The sequence below is a fragment of the Hypomesus nipponensis genome, chromosome 7 (assembly GCF_054491055.1).
Source record: "Hypomesus nipponensis isolate SF chromosome 7, ASM5449105v1, whole genome shotgun sequence".
Taxonomy (NCBI): Eukaryota; Metazoa; Chordata; class Actinopteri; order Osmeriformes; family Osmeridae; genus Hypomesus; species Hypomesus nipponensis.
In genome coordinates this window covers 4,620,466-4,642,555 of record NC_140367.1, presented here as the reverse complement: position 1 = coordinate 4,642,555, position 22,090 = coordinate 4,620,466, and positions in this window count along the sequence as shown.

Genomic DNA, 22,090 nt, shown 5'->3' with positions numbered 1-22,090 from the left:
GTTTGGGGTAGTTAGTTAAACGATTCACATTAATCTGGAGCCGTTGTTTCTGATTTAGAGTCGTCTTAGAGCCAATACCACGCAGGTCACCATTTCTGACGGCCGTCAGAATGTGTGACCCACAAAAAATACATGTTTTAAGAATATGTGTTCCCCTGCAACTGCTTCCCAAAGGTATTAAAACTTTCAAAGATGGTTTGGGGTAGTTACTTCATCGATTCACACTAACCTTGAGCCGTTTTTTCTGATTTAGAATCGTGATAGAGCCATTACCACACAGGTCACCATTTCTGACGGCCGTCAGAATATGTGACCCACAATAATAAAAGATGTTTTAAGAATGTTTGTTCCCACCGTAACTGCTTCCTAAAGGTATTACAATTTCGAAAGATCGTTTGAGGTAGTTAGTTAATCGATTCACATTAATCTGGAGTCGTTGTTTCTGATTTAGAGTCGTCATAGAGCCATTACCACGCAGGTCACCATTTCTGACGGCCGTCAGAATGTGTGACCCACAAAAAAATACATGTTTTAAGAATGTGTGTTCCCCTGTAACTGCTTCCCAAAGGTATTAAAACTTTCAAAGATGGTTTGGGGTAGTTACTTCATCGATTCACACTAATCTTGAGCCGTTTTTTCTGATTTAGAATCGTGATAGAGCCATTACCACGCAGGTCACCATTTCTGACGGCTGTCAGAATGTGTGACCCACAACAACAAAAAATATGTTGTAAGAATGTTTGTTCCCACCGTAACTGCTTCCTACAGGTATTACAATTTCGAAAGATCGTTTGGGGTAGTTATTTAATCGATTCACACTTATCTGGAGCCATTGTTTCTGATTTAGAGTCGTCTTAGAGCCAATACCACCAGGTCACCATTTCTGACGGCCGTCAGAATGTGTGACCCACAAAAAAATACATGTTTTAAGAATGTGTGTTCCCCTGTAACTGCTTCCCAAAGGTATTAAAACTTTCAAAGATGGTTTGGGGTAGTTACTTCATCGATTCACACTAACCTTGAGCCGTTTTTTCTGATTTAGAATCGTGATAGAGCCATTACCACACAGGTCACCATTTCTGACGGCCGTCAGAATGTGTGACCCACAATAATAAAATATGTTTCAAGAATGTGTGTTCCCACCGTAACTGCTTCCTAAAAGTATTACAATTTCGAAAGATCGTTTGGGGTATAGTTAGTTAATCGATTCACATTAATCTGGAGCCGTTGTTTCTGATTTAGAGTCGTCATAGAGCCATTACCACGCAGGTCACCATTTCTGACGGCCTTCAGAATGTGTGACCCACAATAATAATAAAAAATATGTTTCAAGAATGTTTGTTCCCACAGTAACTGCTTCCTAAAGGTATTACAATTTCGAAAGATCGTTTGGGGTAGTTAGTTAAACGATTCACATTAATCTGGAGCCGTTGTTTCTGATTTAGAGTCGTTTTAGAGCCAATACCACGCAGGTCACCATTTCTGACGGCCGTCAGAATGTGTGACCCACAAAAAATACATGTTTTAAGAATATGTGTTCCCCTGCAATTGCTTCCCAAAGGTATTAAAACTTTCAAAGATGGTTTGGGGTAGTTACTTCATCGATTCACACTAACATTGAGCCGTTTTTTCTGATTTAGAATCGTGATAGAGCCATTACCACACAGGTCACCATTTCTGACGGCCGTCAGAATGTGTGACCCACAAAAAATACATGTTTTAAGAATGTGTGTTCCCCTGTAACTGCTTCCCAAAGGTATTAAAACTTTCAAAGATGGTTTGGGGTAGTTACTTCATCGATTCACACTAACCTTGAGCCGTTTTTTCTGATTTAGAATCGTGATAGAGCCATTACCACACAGGTCACCATTTCTGACGGCCGTCAGAATGTGTGACCCACAATAATAAAAAAAAATATAACTGCAAGCAGTAATGGCGGATTCCTCCAAACACTGCAAACCATTGAAATTTTTTTATTTTTGACAAATTGTAACTGTATAGAAAAATGTATGCTGCAGAATTACCAATGGCATACCAAATCTGAAATGCAATACCATCAAGATCCACAAGGGCCTTTATTTCAAGCCAGTAAGTGAAGGAAGGGGGCTTGGTGAGCTTATCCATTCCAGAAAGCCTTGTATCTTTATGCATTAAGGCGTGGCCTGTAGCGCCACCTATGGGTAATGGTGGGCCATTTGTGGTGTGGTAGTTACTCTTGGCCTATACTATTAATGTTTCAGGATTTTAAAAACTTTTTACCATTGCATATAAAATCGGAAATGCAATACCAACAGGATCCACATGGGCTTTGGGTAAAGTGTGGTAGTTACTCTTGGCCTGTACTGTCAATGTGTCAGGATTTGGAGACCTTTTTACTATTGCATACAAAGTAGGAAATGCAATGACACCAAGGTCCTCAAGGGCCTATGCTGATATTCAAGGAATGAGTGGGGGCTTGGTCAGCCCACACAGTCCTGATATGTTGCGTGTGTGTCTTGCCAAGCCCGCGCGTGTCAAGGGAAGAATGAGTGTGTGAGAATTTGGAGCATGCGCGGGGAGGAGCAGGGGACACATTTCATTGTAAATTTCCCTAGAAATTAGCCAAGCATGCATGTTTCAAAGATTCACCAAAAATCGACCTTTCATCTTAGAGTCAACTTTTTCTCAGATTTGTGTACTAAACATTCTCAAGAGTCTTCATATGAACTTGTTTGACTGGCTTACGTGTAAAGCATTGCGAACCATTGAAAAATGTATATTCTTGACAAATTGTAACTGTATAGAAAAATCAATGCTGCAGAATTTCCAATGGGATACCAAATCTGAAATGCAATAACATCAAGATCCACAAGGGCCTTTATTTCAAGCCAAGAAGTGAAGCGCTTTAATCTTCACAAGAAGTGAAGTGCTTTGTGCTTTAGGGCGTGGCCTGTAGCGACACCTATTGGTAATGGTGGGCCATTTGTGGTGTGGTAGTTACTCTTGGCCTATACTATCAATGTTTCAGGATGTTTTTAACTTTTTACCATTGCATACAAAATCGGAAATGCAATACCAACAAGATCCACATGGGCTTTTGTTAAAGTGTTGTTGTTACTCTTGGCCTTTACTATCAATGTTTCAGGATTTGGAGAACTTTTTACCATGGCAAAAAAAATCTGAAATGCAATACCATCAAGATCCACATGGCCTTTGCAAAAGACCAAGGAACACTCTCCTGAAATGTTGCGTGTGCGTCTTGCCAAGCCCGCGCGTGTGTCAAGGGAAGACCTATGGGTAATAGTGGGCCATTTGTGGTGTGGTAGTTACTCTTGGTCTATACTATCAATGTTTCAGGATTTTTATAACTTTTTACCATTGTATACAAAATCGGAAAAGCAATACCAACAATACCAACAAGATCCATTGCATACAAAATCGGAAATGCAATACCATCAAGAGCCACATGGGCCTTTTTTTCAAGCCAATAAGTGAAGGGAGGGGGCTTGGTGAGCCTATCCATTCCAGAAAGCCTTGTATATTTGTGCTTTTTGGCGTGGCCTGTAGCGCCACCTATGGGTAATGGTGGGCCATTTGTGGTGTGGTAGTTACTCTTGGTCTATACTATCAATGTTTCAGGATTTTTATAACTTTTTACCATTGCATACAAAATCGGAAATGCAATACCAACAAGATCCACATGGGCTTTTGTTAAAGTGTTTCTCGGCCTACACTATCAATGTTTCAGGATTTGAGACCTTTTTACCATTGCATACAAAATCGGAAATGCAATACCATCAAGAGCCACATGGGCCTTTGCTAAAGACCAAGGAATGAGTGGGGGCTTGGTCAGCCCACACTCTCCTGAAATGTTGCGTGTGCGTCTTGGCCGCGCGTGTGTCAAGGGAAGGCTGAGTGTGTGTGAGATTTTGGAGCACGCGCGGGGAGGAGCAAGGGAGACATTCATTGGAAATTTGCCTAGAAATTAGCCAAGCAAGCATGTTTCAAATATTCACCAAAAATCGACCTTTCATCTTACAGTCAACTTTTTCACAGATTTGTGTTATGAACATTCTCAAGAGTTTTCATATGAACTTGTGATTGAATCAGAGTATCAGTTTTTGAATGGCTGATGTGTAAAGCATAATTTTAGCGTTAGCGATAAGTTCAATTTGCTTTATATCAATCATTTTTTGAGATATGAATTTGCCTTTACACATGGTAACATGTTGTAGTGTCTTCCTCCGATCTACCAAGTTTAGTGTTGATATCTCAAAGATTTGCTGAGACATGACTTCACATCCTGTTTGGCGGCTTTTCTGATGAATTTGATTGGCTGTACCGGACAGACGGTTATGAGGATCAAAATTCCTTTGATAACTTTTGTGAGGCTTGGTCTGAAGATCATCTCTGGTGATTTTGAAGAAGATATGACAAAAATTGTAGGAGGAGTAGGCTTTCAAAGGTTTTTGATAAAACCGGAAATGGCGGGAAATCTATATAACCGGAAATTAACGCCATGGTGTGCGTTGAACTCGGCTTGATCCAGGGAATCCAATGGTACCTCATTTTTGAAAATGAGTCATACGGTTCAAAAGTTGCGTGTGTAAACACAAGTCCAACTTTGACCCATTGGTGGCGCTAGAGTGGTCTAATGGGAGACATGAAACTTGGTGTAGGTATAGAAGAAACTGTCCTTAATGAGTGTGCCAAATTTCACAAAAAGTTGTCGATGGGGTCTAGGGGCTGCCATTGACTCCCATGGTACAAGAATTACAAATAATAAAACCACCAATAACAATAGGTTTCCTCCTTACGGAGGAATCCTAAATATGTTTCAAGAATGTGTGTTCCCACCGTAACTGCTTCCTAAAGGTATTACAATTTCGAAAGATCGTTTGGGGTAGTTAGTTAATCGATTCACATTAATCTGGAGTCATTGTTTCTGATTTAGAGTCGTCATAGAGCCATTACCACGCAGGTCACCATTTCTGACGGCCGTCAGAATGTGTGACCCACAAAAAATACATGTTTTAAGAATATGTGTTCCCCTGCAACTGCTTCCCAAAGGTATTAAAACTTTCAAAGATGGTTTGGGGTAGTTACTTCATCGATTCACACTAACCTTGAGCCATTTTTTCTGATTTAGAATCGTGATAGAGCCATTACCACACAGGTCACCATTTCTGACGGCCGTCAGAATGTGTGACCAACAATAAAATAAAAAAATATGTTTCAAGAATGTGTGTTCCCACCGTAACTGCTTCCTAAAGGTATTACAATTTCGAAAGATCGTTTGGGGTAGTTAGTTAATCGATTCACATTAATCTGGAGTCGTTGTTTGGGATTTAGAGTCGTCATAGAACCATTACCACGCAGGTCACCATTTCTGACGGCCGTCAGAATGTGTGACCCACAAAAAAATACATGTTTTAAGAATGTGTGTTCCCCTGTAACTGCTTCCCAAAGGTATTAAAACTTTCAAAGATGGTTTGGGGTAGTTACTTCATCGATTCACACTAACCTTGAGCCGTTTTTTCTGATTTAGAATCGTGATAGAGCCATTACCACGCAGGTCACCATTTCTGACGGCTGTCAGAATGTGTGACCCTCATTAATAATAAAAAATATGTTTCAAGAATGTTTGTTCCCACCGTAACTGCTTCCTAAAGGTATTACAATTTCGAAAGATCGTTTGGGGTAGTTAGTTAAACGATTCACATTAATCTGGAGCCGTTGTTTCTGATTTAGAGTCGTCTTAGAGCCAATACCACGCAGGTCACCATTTCTGACGGCCGTCAGAATGTGTGACCCACAAAAAATACATGTTTTAAGAATATGTGTTCCCCTGCAACTGCTTCCCAAAGGTATTAAAACTTTCAAAGATGGTTTGGGGTAGTTACTTCATCGATTCACACTAACCTTGAGCCGTTTTTTCTGATTTAGAATCGTGATAGAGCCATTACCACACAGGTCACCATTTCTGACGGCCGTCAGAATATGTGACCCACAATAATAAAAGATGTTTTAAGAATGTTTGTTCCCACCGTAACTGCTTCCTAAAGGTATTACAATTTCGAAAGATCGTTTGAGGTAGTTAGTTAATCGATTCACATTAATCTGGAGTCGTTGTTTCTGATTTAGAGTCGTCATAGAGCCATTACCACGCAGGTAACCATTTCTGACGGCCGTCAGAATGTGTGACCCACAAAAAAATACATGTTTTAAGAATGTGTGTTCCCCTGTAACTGCTTCCCAAAGGTATTAAAACTTTCAAAGATGGGTTGGGGTAGTTACTTCATCGATTCACACTAATCTTGAGCCGTTTTTTCTGATTTAGAATCGTGATAGAGCCATTACCACGCAGGTCACCATTTCTGACGGCTGTCAGAATGTGTGACCCACAACAAAAAAAATATGTTGTAAGAATGTTTGTTCCCACCGTAACTGCTTCCTACAGGTATTACAATTTCGAAAGATCGTTTGGGGTAGTTATTTAATCGATTCACACTTATCTGGAGCCATTGTTTCTGATTTAGAGTCGTCTTAGAGCCAATACCACCAGGTCACCATTTCTGACGGCCGTCAGAATGTGTGACCCACAAAAAAATACATGTTTTAAGAATGTGTGTTCCCCTGTAACTGCTTCCCAAAGGTATTAAAACTTTCAAAGATGGTTTGGGGTAGTTACTTCATCGATTCACACTAACCTTGAGCCGTTTTTTCTGATTTAGAATCGTGATAGAGCCATTACCACACAGGTCACCATTTCTGACGGCCGTCAGAATGTGTGACCCACAATAATAAAATATGTTTCAAGAATGTGTGTTCCCACCGTAACTGCTTCCTAAAAGTATTACAATTTCGAAAGATCGTTTGGGGTATAGTTAGTTAATCGATTCACATTAATCTGGAGCCGTTGTTTCTGATTTAGAGTCGTCATAGAGCCATTACCACGCAGGTCACCATTTCTGACGGCCTTCAGAATGTGTGACCCACAATAATAATAAAAAATATGTTTCAAGAATGTTTGTTCCCACAGTAACTGCTTCCTAAAGGTATTACAATTTCGAAAGATCGTTTGGGGTAGTTAGTTAAACGATTCACATTAATCTGGAGCCGTTGTTTCTGATTTAGAGTCGTTTTAGAGCCAATACCACGCAGGTCACCATTTCTGACGGCCGTCAGAATGTGTGACCCACAAAAAATACATGTTTTAAGAATATGTGTTCCCCTGCAATTGCTTCCCAAAGGTATTAAAACTTTCAAAGATGGTTTGGGGTAGTTACTTCATCGATTCACACTAACATTGAGCCGTTTTTTCTGATTTAGAATCGTGATAGAGCCATTACCACACAGGTCACCATTTCTGACGGCCGTCAGAATGTGTGACCCACAAAAAATACATGTTTTAAGAATGTGTGTTCCCCTGTAACTGCTTCCCAAAGGTATTAAAACTTTCAAAGATGGTTTGGGGTAGTTACTTCATCGATTCACACTAACCTTGAGCCGTTTTTTCTGATTTAGAATCGTGATAGAGCCATTACCACACAGGTCACCATTTCTGACGGCCGTCAGAATGTGTGACCCACAATAATAAAAAAAAATATGTTTCAAGAATGTGTGTTCCCACCGTAACTGCTTCCTAAAGGTATTACAATTTCGAAAGATCGTTTGGGGTAGTTAGTTAATCGATTCACATTAATCTGGAGTCATTGTTTCTGATTTAGAGTCGTCATAGAGCCATTACCACGCAGGTCACCATTTCTGACGGCCGTCAGAATGTGTGACCCACAAAAAATACATGTTTTAAGAATATGTGTTCCCCTGCAACTGCTTCCCAAAGGTATTAAAACTTTCAAAGATGGTTTGGGGTAGTTACTTCATCGATTCACACTAACCTTGAGCCATTTTTTCTGATTTAGAATCGTGATAGAGCCATTACCACACAGGTCACCATTTCTGACGGCCGTCAGAATGTGTGACCAACAATAAAATAAAAAAATATGTTTCAAGAATGTGTGTTCCCACCGTAACTGCTTCCTAAAGGTATTACAATTTCGAAAGATCGTTTGGGGTAGTTAGTTAATCGATTCACATTAATCTGGAGTCGTTGTTTCTGATTTAGAGTCGTCATAGAGCCATTACCACTCAGGTCACCATTTCTGACGGCCGTCAGAATGTGTGACCCACAACAAAAAAAAGATGTTGTAAGAATATTTGTTCCCACCGTAACTGCTTCCTACAGGTATTACAATTTCTAAAGATCCTATTGGGTAGTTATTTAATCGATTCACACTTATCTGGAGCCGTTGTTTCTGATTTAGAGTCGTCTTAGAGCCAATACCACGCAGGTCACCATTTCTGACGGCCGTCAGAATGTGTGACCCACAAAAAATACATGTTTTAAGAATGTGTGTTCCCCTGTAACTGCTTCCCAAAGGTATTAAAACTTTCAAAGATGGTTTGGGGTAGTTACTTCATCGATTCACACTAACCTTGAGCTGTTTTTTCTGATTTAGAATCGTGATAGAGCCATTACCACACAGGTCACAATTTCTGACGGCCGTCAGAATGTGTGACCCACAATAATAAAAAAAAATATGTTTCAAGAATGTGTGTTCCCACCGTAACTGCTTCCTAAAGGTATTACAATTTCGAAAGATCGTTTGAGGTAGTTAGTTAATCGATTCACATTAATCTGGAGTCGTTGTTTCTGATTTAGAGTCGTCATAGAGCCATTACCACGCAGGTCACCATTTCTGACGGCCGTCAGAATGTGTGACCCACAAAAAAATACATGTTTTAAGAATGTGTGTTCCCCTGTAACTGCTTCCCAAAGGTATTAAAACTTTCAAAGATGGTTTGGGGTAGTTACTTCATCGATTCACACTAACCTTGAGCCGTTTTTTCTGATTTAGAAACGTGATAGAGCCATTACCACACAGGTCACCATTTCTGACGGCCGTCAGAATGTGTGACCCACAATAATAAAAAAAAATATGTTTCAAGAATGTGTGTTCCCACCGTAACTGCTTCCTAAAGGTATTACAATTTCGAAAGATCGTTTGGGGTAGTTATTTAATCGATTCACATTAATCTGGAGTCATTGTTTCTGATTTAGAGTCGTCATAGAGCCATTACCACGCAGGTCACCATTTCTGACGGCCTTCAGAATGTGTGACCCACAAAAAATACATGTTTTAAGAATATGTGTCCCCCTGCAACTGCTTCCCAAAGGTATTAAAACTTTCAAAGATGGTTTGGGGTAGTTACTTCATCGATTCACACTAACCTTGAGCCGTTTTTTCTGATTTAGAATCGTGATAGAGCCATTACCACACAGGTCACCATTTCTGACGGCCGTCAGAATATGTGACCCACAATAATAAAATATGTTTTAAGAATGTTTGTTCCCACCGTAACTGCTTCCTAAAGGTATTACAATTTCGAAAGATCGTTTGAGGTAGTTAGTTAATCGATTCACATTAATCTGGAGCCGTTGTTTCTGATTTAGAGTCGTCATAGAGCCATTACCACGCAGGTCACCATTTCTGACGGCCGTCAGAATGTGTGACCCACAAAAAATACATGTTTTAAGAATATGTGTTCCCCTGCAACTGCTTCCCAAAGGTATTAAAACTTTCAAAGATGGTTTGGGGTATTTACTTCATCGATTCACACTAACCTTGAGCCGTTTTTTCTGATTTAGAATCGTGATAGAGCCATTACCACACAGGTCACCATTTCTGACGGCTGTCAGAATGTGTGACCCCCATTAATAATAAAAAATATGTTTCAAGAATGTTTGTTCCCACCGTAACTGCTTCCTAAAGGTATTACAATTTCGAAAGATCGTTTGGGGTAGTTAGTTAAACGATTCACATTAATCTGGAGCCGTTGTTTCTGATTTAGAGTCGTCATAGAGCCAATACCACGCAGGTCACCATTTCTGACGGCCGTCAGAATTTGTGACCCACCAAAAATACATGTTTTAAGAATATGTGTTCCCCTGCAACTGCTTCCCAAAGGTATTAAAACTTTCAAAGATGGTTTGGGGTAGTTACTTCATCGATTCACACTAATCTTGAGCCGTTTTTTCTGATTTAGAATCGTGATAGAGCCATTACCACGCAGGTCACCATTTCTGACGGCCGTCAGAATGTGTGACCCACAACAACAAAAAATATGTTGTAAGAATGTTTGTTCCCACCGTAACTGCTTCCTACAGGTATTACAATTTCGAAAGATCGTTTGGGGTAGTTATTTAATCGATTCACACTTATCTGGAGCCGTTGTTTCTGATTTAGAGTCGTCTTAGAGCCAATACCACGCAGGTCACCATTTCTGACAGCCGTCAGAATGTGTGACCCACAAAAAAATACATGTTTTAAGAATATGTGTTCCCCTGCAACTGCTTCCCAAAGGTATTAAAACTTTCAAAGATGGTTTGGGGTAGTTACTTCATCGATTCACACTAACCTTGAGCCGTTTTTTCTGATATAGAATCGTGATAGAGCCATTACCACACAGGTCACCATTTCTGACGGCCGTCAGAATGTGTGACCCACAATAATAAAATATGTTTCAAGAATGTGTGTTCCCACCGTAACTGCTTCCTAAAGGTAAAACAATTTCGAAAGATCGTTTGGGGTAGTTAGTTAAACGATTCACATTAATCTGGAGCCGTTGTTTCTGATTTAGAGTCGTCTTAGAGCCAATACCACGCAGGTCACCATTTCTGACGGCCGTCAGAATGTGTGACCCACAAAAAATACATGTTTTAAGAATGTGTGTTCCCCTGCAACTGCTTCCCAAAGGTATTAAAACTTTCAAAGATGGTTTGGGGTAGTTACTTCATCGATTCACACTAATCTTGAGCCGTTTTTTCTGATTTAGAATCGTGATAGAGCCATTACCACGCAGGTCACCATTTCTGACGGCCGTCAGAATGTGTGACCCACAACAACAAAAAATATGTTGTAAGAATGTTTGTTCCCACCGTAACTGCTTCCTACAGGTATTACAATTTCGAAAGATCGTTTGGGGTAGTTATTTAATCGATTCACACTTATCTGGAGCCGTTGTTTCTGATTTAGAGTCGTCTTAGAGCCAATACCACGCAGGTCACCATTTCTGACAGCCGTCAGAATGTGTGACCCACAAAAAAATACATGTTTTAAGAATATGTGTTCCCCTGCAACTGCTTCCCAAAGGTATTAAAACTTTCAAAGATGGTTTGGGGTAGTTACTTCATCGATTCACACTAACCTTGAGCCGTTTTTTCTGATTTAGAATCGTGATAGAGCCATTACCACGCAGGTCACCATTTCTGACGGCCGTCAGAATGTGTGACCCACAAAAAAAAAATATGTTGTAAGAATGTTTGTTCCCACCGTAACTGCTTCCTACAGGTATTACAATTTCGAAAGATCGTTTGGGGTAGTTATTTAATCGATTCACACTTATCTGGAGCCGTTGTTTCTGATTTAGAGTCGTCTTAGAGCCAATACCACGCAGGTCACCATTTCTGACGGCCGTCAGAATGTGTGACCCACAAAAAAATACATGTTTTAAGAATGTGTGTTCCCCTGTAACTGCTTCCCAAAGGTATTAAAACTTTCAAAGATGGTTTGGGGTAGTTACTTCATCGATTCACACTAACCTTGAGCCGTTTTTTCTGATTTAGAATCGTGATAGAGCCATTACCACACAGGTCACCATTTCTGACGGCCGTCAGAATGTGTGACCCACAATAATAAAATATGTTTCAAGAATGTGTGTTCCCACCGTAACTGCTTCCTAAAAGTATTACAATTTCGAAAGATCGTTTGGGGTATAGTTAGTTAATCGATTCACATTAATCTGGAGCCGTTGTTTCTGATTTAGAGTCGTCATAGAGCCATTACCACACAGGTCACCATTTCTGACGGCCTTCAGAATGTGTGACCCACAATAATAATAAAAAATATGTTTCAAGAATGTTTGTTCCCACAGTAACTGCTTCCTAAAGGTATTACAATTTCGAAAGATCGTTTGGGGTAGTTAGTTAAACGATTCACATTAATCTGGAGCCGTTGTTTCTGATTTAGAGTCGTCTTAGAGCCAATACCACGCAGGTCACCATTTCTGACGGCCTTCAGAATGTGTGACCCACAAAAAATACATGTTTTAAGAATATGTGTTCCCCTGCAACTGCTTCCCAAAGGTATTAAAACTTTCAAAGATGGTTTGGGGTAGTTACTTCATCGATTCACACTAACATTGAGCCGTTTTTTCTGATTTAGAATCGTGATAGAGCCATTCAGACGGCCATTCAGATAGAGCCATTCAGACGGCCGTCAGAATGTGTGACCCACAAAAAATACATGTTTTAAGAATATGTGTTCCCCTGTAACTGCTTCCCAAAGGTATTAAAACTTTCAAAGATGGTTTGGGGTAGTTACTTCATCGATTCACACTAACCTTGAGCCGTTTTTTCTGATTTAGAATCGTGATAGAGCCATTACCACACAGGTCACCATTTCTGACGGCCGTCAGAATGTGTGACCCACAATAATAAAATATGTTTCAAGAATGTGTGTTCCCACCGTAACTGCTTCCTAAAGGTATTACAATTTCGAAAGATCGTTTGGGGTAGTTATTTAATCGATTCACATTAATCTGGAGTCATTGTTTCTGATTTAGAGTCGTCATAGAGCCATTACCACGCAGGTCACCATTTCTGACGGCCTTCAGAATGTGTGACCCACAAAAAATACATGTTTTAAGAATATGTGTTCCCCTGCAACTGCTTCCCAAAGGTATTAAAACTTTCAAAGATGGTTTGGGGTAGTTACTTCATCGATTCACACTAACCTTGAGCCGTTTTTTCTGATTTAGAATCGTGATAGAGCCATTACCACACAGGTCACCATTTCTGACGGCCGTCAGAATATGTGACCCACAATAATAAAAGATGTTTTAAGAATGTTTGTTCCCACCGTAACTGCTTCCTAAAGGTATTACAATTTCGAAAGATCGTTTGGGGTAGTTAGTTAATCGATTCACGTTAATCTGGAACCGTTGTTTCTGATTTAGAGTCGTCATAGAGCCATTACCACGCAGGTCACCATTTCTGACGGCCGTCAGAATGTGTGACCCACAAAAAATACATTTTAAGCATATGTGTTCCCCTGTAACTGCTTCCCAAAGGTATTAAAACTTTCAAAGATGGTTTGGGGTAGTTACTTCATCGATTCACATTAACATTGAGCCGTTTTTTCTGATTTAGAATCGTGATAGAGCCATTACCACACAGGTCACCATTTCTGACGGCCGTCAGAATGTGTGACCCACAAAAAATACATGTTTTAAGAATGTGTGTTCCCCTGTAACTGCTTCCCAAAGGTATTAAAACTTTCAAAGATGGTTTGGGGTATAGTTAGTTAATCGATTCACATTAATCTGGAGCCGTTTTTTCTGATTTAGAATCGTGATAGAGCCATTACCACACAGGTCACCATTTCTGACGGCCGTCAGAATGTGTGACCCACAATAATAAAAAAAAATATGTTTCAAGAATGTGTGTTCCCACCGTAACTGCTTCCTAAAGGTATTACAATTTCGAAAGATCGTTTGGGGTAGTTAGTTAATCGATTCACGTTAATATGGAGCCGTTTTTTCTGATTTAGAGTCGTCATAGAGCCATTACCACGCAGGTCACCATTTCTGACGGCCGTCAGAATGTTTGACCCACAAAAAATACATTTTAAACATATGTGTTCCCCTGTAACTGCTTCCCAAAGGTATTAAAACTTTCAAAGATGGTTTGGGGTAGTTACTTCATCGATTCGCACAAACCTTGAGCCGTTTTTTTCTGATTTGGAATCGTGATAGAGCCATTACCACACAGGTCACCATTTCTGACGGCCGTCAGAATGTGTGACCCACAAAAAATACATGTTTTAAGAATATGTGTTCCCACCGTAACTGCATCCTAAAGGTATTACAATTTCGAAAGATCGTTTGGGGTAGTTATTTAATCGATTCACATTAATCTGGAGTCATTGTTTCTGATTTAGAGTCGTCATAGAGCCATTACCACGCATGTCACCATTTCTGACGGCCTTCAGAATGTGTGACCCAAAAAAAATACATGTTTTAAGAATATGTGTTCCCCTGCAACTGCTTCCCAAAGGTATTAAAACTTTCAAAGATGGTTTGGGGTAGTTACTTCATCGATTCACACTAACCTTGAGCCGTTTTTTCTGATTTAGAATAGTGATAGAGCCATTACCACGCAGGTCACCATTTCTGACGGCCGTCAGAATGTTTGACCCACAAAAAATACATTTTAAGCATATGTGTTCCCCTGTAACTGCTTCCCAAAGGTATTAAAACTTTCAAAGATGGTTTGGGGTAGTTACTTCATCGATTCGCACAAACCTTGAGCCGTTTTTTTCTGATTTGGAATCGTGATAGAGCCATTACCACACAGGTCACCATTTCTGACGGCCGTCAGAATGTGTGACCCACAAAAAATACATGTTTTAAGAATATGTGTTCCCACCGTAACTGCATCCTAAAGGTATTACAATTTCGAAAGATCGTTTGGGGTAGTTATTTAATCGATTCACATTAATCTGGAGTCATTGTTTCTGATTTAGAGTCGTCATAGAGCCATTACCACGCAGGTCACCATTTCTGACGGCCTTCAGAATGTGTGACCCACAAAAAATACATGTTTTAAGAATATGTGTTCCCCTGCAACTGCTTCCCAAAGGTATTAAAACTTTCAAAGATGGTTTGGGGTAGTTACTTCATCGATTCACACTAACCTTGAGCCGTTTTTTCTGATTTAGAATCGTGATAGAGCCATTACCACACAGGTCACCATTTCTGACGGCCGTCAGAATATGTGACCCACAATAATAAAAGATGTTTTAAGAATGTTTGTTCCCACCGTAACTGCTTCCTAAAGGTATTACAATTTCGAAAGATCGTTTGGGGTAGTTAGTTAATCGATTCACGTTAATCTGGAACCGTTGTTTCTGATTTAGAGTCGTCATAGAGCCATTACCACGCAGGTCACCATTTCTGACGGCCGTCAGAATGTGTGACCCACAAAAAATACATTTTAAGCATATGTGTTCCCCTGTAACTGCTTCCCAAAGGTATTAAAACTTTCAAAGATGGTTTGGGGTAGTTACTTCATCGATTCACATTAACATTGAGCCGTTTTTTCTGATTTAGAATCGTGATAGAGCCATTACCACACAGGTCACCATTTCTGACGGCCGTCAGAATGTGTGACCCACAAAAAATACATGTTTTAAGAATGTGTGTTCCCCTGTAACTGCTTCCCAAAGGTATTAAAACTTTCAAAGATGGTTTGGGGTATAGTTAGTTAATCGATTCACATTAATCTGGAGCCGTTTTTTCTGATTTAGAATCGTGATAGAGCCATTACCACACAGGTCACCATTTCTGACGGCCGTCAGAATGTGTGACCCACAATAATAAAAAAAAATATGTTTCAAGAATGTGTGTTCCCACCGTAACTGCTTCCTAAAGGTATTACAATTTCGAAAGATCGTTTGGGGTAGTTAGTTAATCGATTCACGTTAATATGGAGCCGTTTTTTCTGATTTAGAGTCGTCATAGAGCCATTACCACGCAGGTCACCATTTCTGACGGCCGTCAGAATGTTTGACCCACAAAAAATACATTTTAAGCATATGTGTTCCCCTGTAACTGCTTCCCACAGGTATTAAAACTTTCAATGATGGTTTGGGGTAGTTACTTCATCGATTCGCACAAACCTTGAGCCGTTTTTTTCTGATTTGGAATCGTGATAGAGCCATTACCACACAGGTCACCATTTCTGACGGCCATCAGAATGTGTGGCCCACAAAAAATACATGTTTTAAGAATATGTGTTCCCCTGCAACTGCTTCCCAAAGGTATTAAAACTTTCAAAGATGGTTTGGGGTAGTTACTTCATCGATTCACACTAACCTTGAGCCATTTTTTCTGATTTAGAATCGTGATAGAGCCATTACCACACAGGTCACCATTTCTGACGGCCGTCAGAATGTGTGACCAACAATAAAATAAAAAAATATGTTTCAAGAATGTGTGTTCCCACCGTAACTGCTTCCTAAAGGTATTACAATTTCGAAAGATCGTTTGGGGTAGTTAGTTAATCGATTCACATTAATCTGGAGTCGTTGTTTCTGATTTAGAGTCGTCATAGAGCCATTACCACTCAGGTCACCATTTCTGACGGCCGTCAGAATGTGTGACCCACAACAACAAAAAAGATGTTGTAAGAATATTTGTTCCCACCGTAACTGCTTCCTACAGGTATTACAATTTCGAAAGATCCTATTGGGTAGTTATTTAATCGATTCACACTTATCTGGAGCCGTTGTTTCTGATTTAGAGTCGTCTTAGAGCCAATACCACGCAGGTCACCATTTCTGACGGCCGTCAGAATGTGTGACCCACAAAAAATACATGTTTTAAGAATGTGTGTTCCCCTGTAACTGCTTCCCAAAGGTATTAAAACTTTCAAAGATGGTTTGGGGTAGTTACTTCATCGATTCACACTAACCTTGAGCCGTTTTTTCTGATTTAGAATCGTGATAGAGCCATTACCACACAGGTCACCATTTCTGACGGCCGTCAGAATGTGTGACCAACAATAAAAATAAAAAAAAATGTTTCAAGAATGTGTGTTCCCACCGTAACTGCTTCCTAAAGGTATTACAATTTCGAAAGATCGTTTGGGGTAGTTAGTTAATCGATTCACATTAATCTGGAGTCGTTGTTTCTGATTTAGAGTCGTCATAGAGCCATTACCACGCAGGTCACCATTTCTGACGGCCGTCAGAATGTGTGACCCACAACAACAAAAAGATGTTGTAAGAATATTTGTTCCCACCGTAACTGCTTCCTACAGGTATTACAATTTCGAAAGATCCTATTGGGTAGTTATTTAATCGATTCACACTTATCTGGAGCCGTTGTTTCTGATTTAGAGTCGTCATAGAGCCATTACCACGCAGGTCACCATTTCTGACGGCCGTCAGAATGTGTGACCCACAAAAAATACATGTTTTAAGAATATATGTTCCCCTGCAACTGCTTCCCAAAGGTATTAAAACTTTCAAAGATGGTTTGGGGTATTTACTTCATCGATTCACACTAACCTTGAGCCGTTTTTTCTGATTTAGAATCGTGATAGAGCCATTACCACACAGGTCACCATTTCTGACGGCCGTCAGAATGTGTGACCCACAATAATAAAAAAAAATATGTTTCAAGAATGTGTGTTCCCACCGTAACTACTTCCTAAAGGTATTACAATTTCGAAAGATCGTTTGGGGTAGTTAGTTAAACGATTCACGTTAATCTGGAGCCGTTGTTTCTGATTTAGAGTCGTTTTAGAGCCAATACCACGCAGGTCACCATTTCTGACGGCCGTCAGAATGTGTGACTCAAAAAAAATACATGTTTTAAGAATATGTGTTCCCCTGCAACTGCTTCCCAAAGATATTAAAACTTTCAAAGATGGTTTGGGGTAGTTACTTCATCGATTCACACTAACCTTGAGCCGTTTTTTCTGATTTAGAATCGTGATAGAGCCATTACCACGCAGGTCACCATTTCTGACGGCCGTCAGAATGTGTGACCCACAAAAAATACATGTTTTAAGAATATGTGTTCCCCTGCAACTGCTTCCCAAAGGTATTAAAACTTTCAAAGATGGTTTGGGGTAGTTACTTCATCGATTCACACTAACATTGAGCCGTTTTTTCTGATTTAGAATCGTGATAGAGCCATTACCACACAGGTCACCATTTCTGACGGCCGTCAGAATGTGTGACCCACAATAATAAAAGATGTTTTAAGAATGTTTGTTCCCACCGTAACTGCTTCCTAAAGGTATAACAATTTCGAAAGATCCATTGGGGTAGTTATTTAATCGATTCACATTAATCTGGAGCCGTTGTTTCTGATTTAGATTCGTCATAGAGACATTACCACACAGGTCACCATTTCTGACGGCTGTCAGAATGTGTGACCCACAATAATAATAAAAAATATGTTTCAAGAATGTTTGTTCCCACCGTAACTGCTTCCTAAAGGTATTACAATTTCGAAAGATCGTTTGGGTAAACGATTCACATTAATCTGGAGCCGTTGTTTCTGATTTAGAGTCGTCTTAGAGCCAATACCACCCAGGTCACCATTTCTGACGGCCGTCAGAATGTGTGACCCACAAAAAATACATGTTTTAAGAATATGTGTTCCCCTGCAACTGCTTCCCAAAGGTATTAAAACTTTCAAAGATGGTTTGGGGTAGTTACTACATCGATTCAAACTAACCTTGAGCCGTTTTTTCTGATTTAGAATCGTGATAGAGCCATTACCACGCAGGTCACCATTTCTGACGGCCGTCAGAATGTGTGACCCACAACAAAAAAAATATGTTGTAAGAATGTTTGTTCCCACCGTAACTGCTTCCTAAAGGTATTACAATTTCGAAAGATCGTTTGGGGTATAGTTAGTTAATCGATTCACATTAATCTGGAGCCGTTGTTTCTGATTTAGAGTCGTCATAGAGCCATTACCACGCAGGTCACCATTTCTGACGGCCGTCAGAATGTGTGACCCACAAAAAATACATTTTAAGCATATGTGTTCCCCTGTAACTGCTTCCCAAAGGTATTAAAACTTTCAAAGATGGTTTGGGGTAGTTACTTCATCGATTCACACTAACCTTGAGCCGTTTTTTCTGATTTAGAATCGTGATAGAGCCATTACCACACAGGTCACCATTTCTGACGGCCGTCAGAATGTGTGACCAACAATAAAAATAAAAAAAAAGTTTCAAGAATGTGTGTTCCCACCGTAACTGCTTCCTAAAGGTATTACAATTTCGAAAGATCGTTTGGGGTAGTTAGTTAATCGATTCACATTAATCTGGAGTCGTTGTTTCTGATTTAGAGTCGTCATAGAGCCATTACCACGCAGGTCACCATTTCTGACGGCCGTCAGAATGTGTGACCCACAACAACAAAAAGATGTTGTAAGAATATTTGTTCCCACCGTAACTGCTTCCTACAGGTATTACAATTTCGAAAGATCCTATTGGGTAGTTATTTAATCGATTCACACTTATCTGGAGCCGTTGTTTCTGATTTAGAGTCGTCATAGAGCCATTACCACGCAGGTCACCATTTCTGACGGCCGTCAGAATGTGTGACCCACAAAAAATACATGTTTTAAGAATATGTGTTCCCCTGCAACTGCTTCCCAAAGGTATTAAAACTTTCAAAGATGGTTTGGGGTATTTACTTCATCGATTCACACTAACCTTGAGCCGTTTTTTCTGATTTAGAATCGTGATAGAGCCATTACCACACAGGTCATCATTTCTGACGGCCGTCAGAATGTGTGACCCACAATAATAAAAAAAAATATGTTTCAAGAATGTGTGTTCCCACCGTAACTGCTTCCTAAAGGTATTACAATTTCGAAAGATCGTTTGGGGTAGTTAGTTAAACGATTCACGTTAATCTGGAGCCGTTGTTTCTGATTTAGAGTCGTCTTAGAGCCAATACCACGCAGGTCACCATTTCTGACGGCCGTCAGAATGTGTGACTCACAAAAAATACATGTTTTAAGAATATGTGTTCCCCTGCAACTGCTTCCCAAAGGTATTAAAACTTTCAAAGATGGTTTGGGGTAGTTACTTCATCGATTCACACTAACCTTGAGCCGTTTTTTCTGATTTAGAATCGTGATAGAGCCATTACCACGCAGGTCACCATTTCTGACGGCCGTCAGAATGTGTGACCCACAACAAAAAAAATATGTTGTAAGAATGTTTGTTCCCTACCTAACTGCTTCCTAAAGGTATTACAATTTCGAAAGATCCATTGGGGTAGTTATTTAATCGATTCACATTAATCTGGAGCCGTTGTTTCTGATTTAGAGTCGTCATAGAGCCTTTACCACGCAGGTCACCATTTCTGACGGCCGTCAGAATGTGTGACCCACAACAAAAAAAAGATGTTGTACGAATGTTTGTTCCCACCGTAACTGCTTCCTAAAGGTATTACAATTTCGAAAGATCCTATTGGGTAGTTATTTTATCGATTCACACTTATCTGGAGCCGTTGTTTCTGATTTAGGGTCGTCTTAGAGCCAATACCACGCAGGTCACCATTTCTGACGGCCGTTAGAATGTGTGACCCACAATAATAATAAAAAATATGTTTCAAGAATGTTTGTTCCCACCGTAACTGCTTCCTAAAGGTATTACAATTTCGAAAGATCGTTTGGGGTAGTTAGTTAAACGATTCACATTAATCTGGAGCCGTTGTTTCTGATTTAGAGTCGTCTTAGAGCCAATACCACGCAGGTCACCATTTCTGACGGCCGTCAGAATGTGTGACTCACAAAAAATACATGTTTTAAGAATATGTGTTCCCCTGCAACTGCTTCCCAAAGGTATTAAAACTTTCAAAGATGGTTTGGGGTAGTTACTTCATCGATTCACACTAACCTTGAGCCGTTTTTTCTGATTTAGAATCGTGATAGAGCCATTACCACGCAGGTCACCATTTCTGACGGCCGTCAGAATGTGTGACCCACAACAACAAAAATATGTTGTAAGAATGTTTGTTCCCACCGTAACTGCTTCCTAAAGGTATTACAATTTTGAAAGATCCATTGGGGTAGTTATTTAATCGATTCACATTAATCTGGAGCCGTTGTTTCTGATTTAGAGTCGTCATAGAGCCATTACCACGCAGGTCACCATTTCTGACGGCCGTCAGAATGTGTGACCCACAACAAAAAAAAGATGTTGTAAGAATGTTTGTTCCCACCGTAACTGCTTCCTAAATGTATTACAATTTCGAAAGATCGTTTGGGGTAGTTAGTCAATCGATTCACATTAATCTGGAGCCGTTGTTTCTGATTTAGAGTCGTCATAGAGCCATTACCACGCAGGTCACCATTTCTGACGGCCGTCAGAATGTGTGACCCACAACAACAAAAATATGTTGTAAGAATGTTTGTTCCCACCGTACCTGCTTCCTAAAGGTATTACAATTTCGAAAGATCGTTTGGGGTAAAGTTAGTTAATCGATTCACATTAATCTGGAGCCGTTGTTTCTGATTTAGAGTCGTCATAGAGCCATTACCACGCAGGTCACCATTTCTGACGGCCGTCAGAATGTGTGACCCACAGCATAAAAAAGATGTTGTACGAATGTTTGTTCCCACCGTAATTGCTTCCTAAAGGTATTACAATTTCGAAAGATCCTATTGGGTAGTTATTTTATCGATTCACACTTATCTGGAGCCGTTGTTTCTGATTTAGGGTCGTCTTAGAGCCATTACCACGCAGGTCACCATTTCTGACGGCCGTCAGAATGTGTGACCCACAACAAAAAAAAGATGTTGTAAGAATGTTTGTTCCCACCGTAACGGCTTCCTAAATGATCGTTTGGGATAGTTAGTTAATCGATTCACATTAATCTGGAGACATTTTGTCCGATTTAGAGTCAACCTTTATCACTGAGGTCACCATTTCTGACGGCCGTCAGAATGTGTGACCCACAAAAAAAAAAAAAAAAGAATTTGGAAGAATGTGTGTTCCCACTGCAACTGCTTCCCAAAGGTACTGAAACTTCGAAAGATAGTTTGGGGTAGTTATTTCATCAATTCAAACTAACCTGGAGCAATTGTGTCTGATTTAGAGTCATCATAGAGCCATTACCACTGAGGTCACCATTTCTGACGGCCGTCAGAATGTGTGACACACAAAAAATATATATATATATTTTAAGAATGTGTGTTCCCATTGTAACTGCTTCCCAAAGGTATTAAAAATTCGAAAGATGGTTTGAGGTAGTTATTTCATAAATTCACATTAATCTGGAGCCATTTTTTCTTATTTAGAGTCATCATAGATCCATTACCGCAGAGGTCACCATTTCTAAATTTTAAGAATGTGTGTGTACATGTACATTAAAGCAGTAGAAAAAAAAATGTGTGTGCATTGTTGCTTGAACTACAAGAAAGAGTGTACAGTTTGTGTGTGTACTGT